This window comes from Macaca thibetana, chromosome 18, assembly GCF_024542745.1.
Source record: "Macaca thibetana thibetana isolate TM-01 chromosome 18, ASM2454274v1, whole genome shotgun sequence".
NCBI classification, from domain to species: Eukaryota; Metazoa; Chordata; class Mammalia; order Primates; family Cercopithecidae; genus Macaca; species Macaca thibetana.
In genome coordinates, this window is record NC_065595.1 from 16,015,098 (window position 1) to 16,023,347 (window position 8,250).

At 39.7% G+C, this 8,250-nt stretch overlaps 1 pseudogene across 1 annotated transcript; it reads right to left on the reverse strand.

The window, feature by feature from the left end:
- Positions 1–6,250: 6,250 nt before the first annotated feature.
- LOC126941032 (aspartate aminotransferase, mitochondrial-like) lies at positions 6,251–7,831 on the reverse strand (annotated as a pseudogene). The gene has a single exon (XR_007721058.1). The product of XR_007721058.1 is annotated as an aspartate aminotransferase, mitochondrial-like (transcript).
- Positions 7,832–8,250: the final 419 nt, after the last annotated feature.

Consider the following 8,250-nt stretch of genomic DNA (forward strand, 5'->3'; position numbering starts at 1 on the left):
TGAGATAAGGAGACTATACTGTAGTATCCAAGTGGGTATATTTAATCACGAGGACATTTAAAAGCAGAGGGCCTTTCCCAGCTGTGGTCAGAGGGACATATGACAATGGCACTGGCTCTTAAGATGGAACAAGAAGGTTATGAGCTTAAGATATCCTCTAAAAGCTGAAAAAGACAAGGAAATAGATTCTCCCTTAAATCTTCCAGAAGAGAACACAGCCCTACAGGTGACTTATTTTTTATGCAAGTGAGATCATGTGGGATTTCTGACTTACAGAACTGTAAAACAATACATTTCTGTTAAGTTTGTGGTAATTTATCGTAGCAACAATAGGAAACTAACACAGATTTTTTTTTTTTTTTTTTTTTTTTTTTTTTTGAGACAGAGTCTCGCTCTGTCACCCAGGCTGGAGTGCAGTGGCATGATCTCAGCTCACTGCAAGCTCCACCTCCCAGGTTCACACCATTCTCCTGCCTCAGCCTCCTGAGTAGCTGGGATTACAGGTGGTCACCACCACACCCGGCTAATTTTTTGTATTTTTAGTAGAGATGGGGTTTCACCATGTTAACCAGGATGGTCTCGATCTCCTGACCTCATGATCCACCTGCCTTGGCCTCCCAAAGTGCTGGGATTACAGGCGTGAGCCACCGCACCCGGCCACTAATACAGATTTTTATCAAAGTTTCAGTTGAAATGTTTTGAGGATTTTGTAATCTTAGTCTAAAATCTATAATGGCCACAAAAAATTAATTCAGCTTTGAAAAAGAAGAGTGAAGAGAAGGAGTCATTCATTACCTGTATTAACATAGTATAAAGCCATAGTAATTACTGTATGAGATGTATGTAAAAACAAATAGCCCAATAAAATAGAGTGCTCAGAAATATACTCATTTATATATACACGTAGATAATATTTGATAAAGGTGTTCCACAAATCATCGGAAAAGCACAAGTTTTTAAATATATATATATTTGCACCCTGTACCTGCCTACCACAACCAGCGACTGCATGCACCATCAAGAGGCCTGAGAACAGCTCTGCCCAGCCCAGCTCTGGCCCTCCCAGTACCTAAGCATGCCATCCAGGTTTCTGGGGATTGCCCAGCTCAGTCCACAACCATTGGCACCTGAGCTCTTTTACTGGGATCTGAAGTCAGGCCCAACCAACCTACCGCTACCTACACAGCTGGAAGGCACCCACATGCAGGCCTGGGGATTCACCCACCCCACCCACCACAGCCATTGCCAACATCAGCATGAACCACTTGGGTCCCAGAAGGTTGGCCAACTATTGCTACCACCATTGTCCATACCACACACACTACGCAAGGGCCAAGAACCTAACCACTCATTCAGTCCACCATTGTCATTTCCAGCACCCAAGCAAGCTACATGAAGGCCCAAGAATTGGCCTGCCTGAACCCACTAACACCAGTGCCAGCATACGCCACTCTGAAGCCCAACGACAGGAATACTCAGCCCACTGCTGCCATGACTGGAGCCTGAAGGCTGGCCCATGTAGCATCTCAGGGCTCAGCAAAACTTCACCACAGTATCCACTAACAACCACACCCTAAGCCACCAAGGAAATCACAGACATCACTGATGCTATTTACAGTCGAAGAAATCATACAGAGACTACACTACTACATATACCGAGAAACAAAGCCAAAGTACCCTACACAACCAACACTATACATACAGCTTCAGGAAGAAGTCCTCCCCCTTTGAAAGCAAATTCAAAAAGTTGGAAGAAGCGACTGTTATACCAGATGTGCAGATATCAACATAAAGACACAGGAAACATGAAAAAACAAGGAAATATGATATTTCCAAAGGAACATAATTATTTTCCAGCAATTTATCTTGATTTTAAAATGATATTTAAGAAATTATAGAAAAAAATGAATTTAAGGAATTTTTTAAAATTTGAAATATTAAAGAAGCTCAGTGAGATACAAAAGAATTATGAAAAACAATAAAAAGAATTCAGAGAAACAGAACAATGAATGAGAAATTTACCAAAGAGATAGATATCATAAAAAAGAACCAAACAGAAATTCTGGAACTGAAGAATTAATTGAATGCATACAAAATATGTTCAAAAGCTTCAACAATAGACTAGATCAAGCAGAAGAAAGAATCTCAGAACTTGAAGACAGATCTTTTAATGTAAGCCAGTTAGACAAAAATAAAGAAAAAAGAGGCCGGGCATGGTGGCTCACACCTGTAATCTCAACACTTTGGGAGGCCATGGCAGGTGGATCACCTGAGGTCAGGAGTTCAAGACCAGCCTGACCAACATGGAGAAACCCTATCTCTACTAAAAATACAAAATTAGCTGGGTGTGGTGGAGCATGCCTCTAATCCCAGCTACTTGGGAGGCTGAGGCAGGAGAATCACTTGAACCTGGGAGGCAGAGTTTGCAGTGAGCTGAGATTGAACCACTGCACTCCAGCCTGGGCATCAAGAGCAAAACTCATCTCAAAAAAAAAAAAAAAAAAAGAAAAAAGAATTTTTTAAAAATGAGCAAAGCCTACCTGACAGATGGGACACCATAAAATGACTGAATATTCAAATATTTGGTATCCCAGAAGGTAAGGAAAAAATGAATTGATTATAAAACCTACTTAAAGATACAATAGATGAAAACTTTCTGTCTAGTAAGAGATTTACACATCCACAAATAGGAGGCTCAGAAATCCCCAAGCAGATACAATTAAAAAGCTCTTCACAACGCATTATAGTCATATTGTCAGAAGTCGAAGACAAAGAAATAATTCTAAAAACATCAATAGAAAAGTGTCTAGTCACTTATAAGAGAATTCTCATCACACTAAGAGTGGATATCTCAGCAGAAACCTTACAGGCCAGAGAGAATGGGATAATACATTTAAAATCCTGAAAGAAAAAACTGCTAGCCAAGGATATTATACCAACAACGTTTTTCTTCATATATGAAGGAGAACTGACGTCTTTCCCAAACAAACAAGCTGAGGGAATTCATCGTCACTAAATTGGCACTGCAAAAACTCTTTAGTCCTATGCCTGGAAGCAAAATAATAATATGTACCATCATTAAAATATGTATATATATAAAAACCACTGGTGGAGCAAACACACAAACAAAGAAGAGATAAAACACAAATATTACCATGACAGAAAAACCACCAAACAACGACGACAAACAATAAGAGAGAAAGAAAGAAAAAATAAGTATAGAACCAGAAATCAGTTAATAAAATAATAGGAATATGCCCTCACCTATCAATAATAACCTTGAATGTAAATAAATTAAGCCTGCCACTTAAAAGATACAGCCTGGCTGAATGAATTTTTAAAATGACCCAACTATATGCTACCTACAAGAATCTTATCTCACCTGTAAAGACACATATAGACAGAAAGTAAGGGAATGTAACATAATATTCCATGCAAACAGAAACCAAAAGTAAGCAGGAGTAGCTATACCTATATCAGATAAAACAGACTTAGACCAAGTGGACCTAACAGACATTTAAAGAACATTTCGTACAACCACTACAGAATACACATTCTTCTCATCGGTACACAGAACATTGTCCAGAATAGATCATATGTTAGGACACAAAACAAGTCTCAACAAACATTTAAAAATAGAAATCATGTCAATTATCTTTTCAAACCACAATCAACAAAACTAGAAGTCACTAACAAAAGAAACTTTGGAAACTTTACAAATACATGGAAATTAAATAACATGTCCTGGGAGAAATTAAGGATGAAATTTAAAAATTAAATAACCTGCTCAAGAAAGAAATTAAGAAGGAAATCAAAAAAAATTTCTTGAAACAAATCAAAATAAAAACACAACATACCAAAACCTATGGGATACAGCAAAAACAGTGCTAAGAGGAAGGTTAAAGCAATAAACACCTACATCCAAAAAGTAGAATTTTTTTAAAAATCTAACCATGCACCTAAGAAATTAGAAAAGCAAGAGTGAACCGAAACCAAAATTAGTAGAAGGAATAAAATAAAGATCAGAACAGAATTAAACAAAATAGAGACAAAATAATACAAAGGGTAAACAAAAAAGTTTGTGTTTTGAAAAGATAACATCAATAAGCCACTTGCTGGAGTAATCAAGAACTCTTATACACTGTTAGTGAAAATGTAAATTAGTATAGCCACTATGGAAAACAGTGTGGAACTTCTCAAAAATCTAAAAATAAAACTACTATACAATCCAGCCATTTCACTACTGGGTATTTATCCTAAAGGAAAGGAATCAGTATAACAAAGAGATATAAGCACTCCAACATTTATTGCAGCACTATTCACAATAACATATGTATGAAACAAAACTAAATGTTCAGCAATGGATGGATGGAGAAAATGTGGTGTGTGTATATATATACATATATATACACAATGGAATCCTATTCAGACTTAAGAAGAATAAAATCATGTCATCTGCAGTAACATGGATGGAACTGGAAGTCATTATGTTAAGTATTAAGTTTAGAAAGCTAGGCATAGAAAGACAAATACTCATGTCCTCACATGTGGGAGCTAAAAAAGTTGATTTCATGGAGGTAGAGAGTAGAATGATAGATACCAGAGGCAGAAGAGTATGTGAGTGGGAGAGGGGATGAAGAGAGGTTGATTAATGGGTGCAAACATACAGTTAGATAGAAGATATAACTTCTAATGTTTGACAGTGAACTAGAATGACTAGAAATGACAATAATATACGGCATATAACAAAGTAGCTACAAGAGAGGACTTGAAATGTTCCCAAGTGATAGAAATGATAAGTATTCAAGATGATGGATATCCCAAATACCCTGACTTGATCATTACACATTTTATGCATGTAACAAAATATCACATTACTCCATAAATAAGTAAAATATTATGGATCAATAAAAAATAATGTATTTGTAAAACTAACTTCTTTAAAAAATAAAACTGAATCCCTACATTACACATATAAAAAATTGATTAAAAACTAAATGTGTAAGAGGAAAAAAACTTTATATTAAAGTTAATAGAAATACAGGATTTATATGCATATATATACATATTTATAAAGCATGACTTGGTAAAACTTCAAAAGTAAAAATAATAAGGCATATGCATGATAAATTTGATTGTATCAAAATTAAAGATTTCTATTCAAAGACATATAATATGGATGGTTCTTATAGCGAAAAAAATGAGAGAAGAGTCTTATATGTCTTGGCAAAAAAGTGAATAATATTCAGAAAATACCATGTATAAATGTATAGACATTGTTAATTGATAGGAAAATGACAGTAACTGCAATAGAAAAATGGGCAAAGGGTCTGAATAAGAAACTCCAAACTTAGGAAGTATAGTCAGCTCTCTGTATCTATGGGTTTTGTTTTATATTTTTTTGGGGGGGGGTCTACAGTAATTTTATTGTAACAGAGAAACCAGGCCTCAATAAGTCTACATGGTTAGAGCAGATGGTGGTTCTTTCCGGTAGGTGAAGCCTGAGCCCAGCTAGCAGCACACAAAGCCTAGAATATCCTCTTTCCTGGTACCACCCTGCACCACTGGACTCACGGTGTGAGATGAGTGACTGTATAGCGCATTCAACAAAGGGAGGAGGTCCAACTGGGCAGAGACAACATCCCAACCAGAGAAACTTGCACAATCATTCAAGAGGATGCCTAGATAAAGTACAGTTTCCTACTGTCCACTATTCTTTGCTGAGAAAGGTGAAGGTATGGCATCAGCAGAAAATTATGTTCTTCATTCTTAAATAAATCTCAATAGGATGGAGTTGATGGTCAGTCAAGCAGTAGAACGGGATGAAAATCTGCAGTAGTTTAAAATGTTTGTACGTAAGGAAAAGAACAGCAATGACAAGGCTCTCTTTTTTTTTTTGAAAAGAGAAGGCTCTCTTTTTCTTACATAAGACAGGAAATTGCATTATTTTCCTTGCTGGAGTGGCAGCAGCCTCATTGGTTTTCATAAAACATCATTTCTGCAGTGCAGCCTGTTGATAAGGTTGCTCCAAGATGGGAGGACAGACACAAGGCCGACTGTTCATGACAGAACTAGGTCTTCTCTCAAAGCCTCTAACGTGTGCTATTTCTCACAAGGAACCTGACACTTCAGTTAAAACTTCTGAAATATTGCAATGGTATAATTGACAGGTTTTTTGGTGCAATGACTTTCTTGCACATGTAAACTCTTTGAAAAAAGTTGGAGATAAAAGGACAGGGGAGAGAGTTTGGTTTAATGTTCCAGATGCCAGCCACGGATGCCTCTGCCCTGTGTCACTACATGTTCTTTTCTGAGAAACATTCAAATGCTGAGTGTTACACACTGTGGTTGAAAGAAATGATCCACTCAGCACCATCCACCTTCTCTCATCGTCTGTGTGAAGCTCTCAATAGCAGAGGCTGAGGACAGAAAGGTTGTCTCTGTTTCCTTGCACCAGGGACATTACTTGGTGACCTGATGAATGGCATGGGCAAGGTAGCCCACGTTGCCGGAGGTGACCCCTGCCACAGAGATGCGGCCATCCTTGGTCATGTAGATGGAGAACTCCTTGGTCAGTTGCTCCACCTGTTCAGGCTTTAACCCTGTGAAACAGAACATACCAATTTGGTCAGTGATGTGTTGCCCGTTGTGGGTGGAACCCTCCTTCTTGAGGTTGGAGACCAGTTGAGTCCACATGCCAATGATGCGGTCGGCCATGCCTTTCACTTCTTGCAACCATTGTTTTCACAAATCTGGGGTGTTCAGAATGGCAGCAGCAATCCGGGCCCCATTGAGGGGAGGGTTGGAATAGGTGGGATGGATCAAGATCTTCAACTGTGACTCTACCCTTTTGGCTTTATCCGCATCTTTGCAGACCATAGTGAAGGCTCCTACACGCTCACCATATAAGCCCATGTTCTTGGCATATGATTGGCAGAGACAAACATTAATGCCCTGTTCGATGAAGTGGCGCACAGCCCAGGCATCCTTATCACCATCACCACTGGCAAAGCCTTGGTAGGCCATGTCAAAGAGCGCAAAGAGATTCCTTTTCTTCGCCACTGTTGCTCTTTCCTTCCACCGTTCCGGACGCGGGTCCACTCCCGTGGGATTGTGGGCACAGGGATGCAGAAGAAGAACAATCTGCTCTGGTATTTTTGAAATATCCTCCACAGCGCCTGTGAAGTCAAAATCGCAAGTGTTGGGGTCACAATACCGATAACCTCGTAGCTGCATGCCATCATCCCTGAAGATGGGTGTGTGGTTTTCCCAGCTTGGTTTGGGCTGAAAAACATCTCGGCTGAACTTAAAAAATTTCTGCAGAAAACTGGCTCCGATCCTTAAGGCTCCAGCTCCAGAAATGGTCTGCACAGTGACAAACCAGCCACTCTTCCAGACTTCGCTCTTCTCACCCAGGGCTAGTTTTGCAGATGCCTTGCAAAATTCAGCCAGTCCCTCAACGGGCAGGTATTCCTTGTCCACATTCTTTGCGGCAATCTGGGCCTCTGCCTTGTGGACGATAGGCAGCACCTAAGGCTTTCCGTTATCATCCCGGTAGGCACCAACTCCCAGATTCATCTTTTTGCTATTGGTGTCCCTCTTAAAGGCTTCAGTGACACCCAGAATGGGATCTGGAGGTCCCATTTCCACATGGGTCCACCAGGAGCTGGCTCTGGCAGAGGCCGCGGCGGCGAGGCCCGGGTGGAAGGCGGCGACGATCCCGGAGAGGACGCGGCCGGAGTGCAGCAGAGCCACGGTGGACGGTAGGAGGGCAGTGGGCCGCCGCAGGACGCAGCAGAGGGCGAGCGGACACACACACAGGGAGCCCGCTCCTGTTCGTGGGTTTTATATTAGTGGATTCAACCAACTGAGGATGGAAAATATTCACATATAAAAACGAATGGTTGTGTCTGTACTAAACATGCACAGACTTTTCTTCTTGTCATCATTCCCTAAACAATACAGTATAATCAATATTTACATAGAGTTTACATTGTCTTAGGTATTATATGTAATCTAGGGATAATTTAAATCATATGGGAGCATGTGCATATGTTATATGCAAATACTACCCCATTTTATATCAGGGACTTGAGCATCTGCATATTTTGGTATTTGCGGAAGGTCCTGGATCCAATCTCCCATGGACACCAAAAGACTAACTGTACATAAATACATAAAGATACACTCAAACTTGCTAGAAATCAGAGACATGCAAATCAAAGCAAAGCAACATCACTTGACACCTAT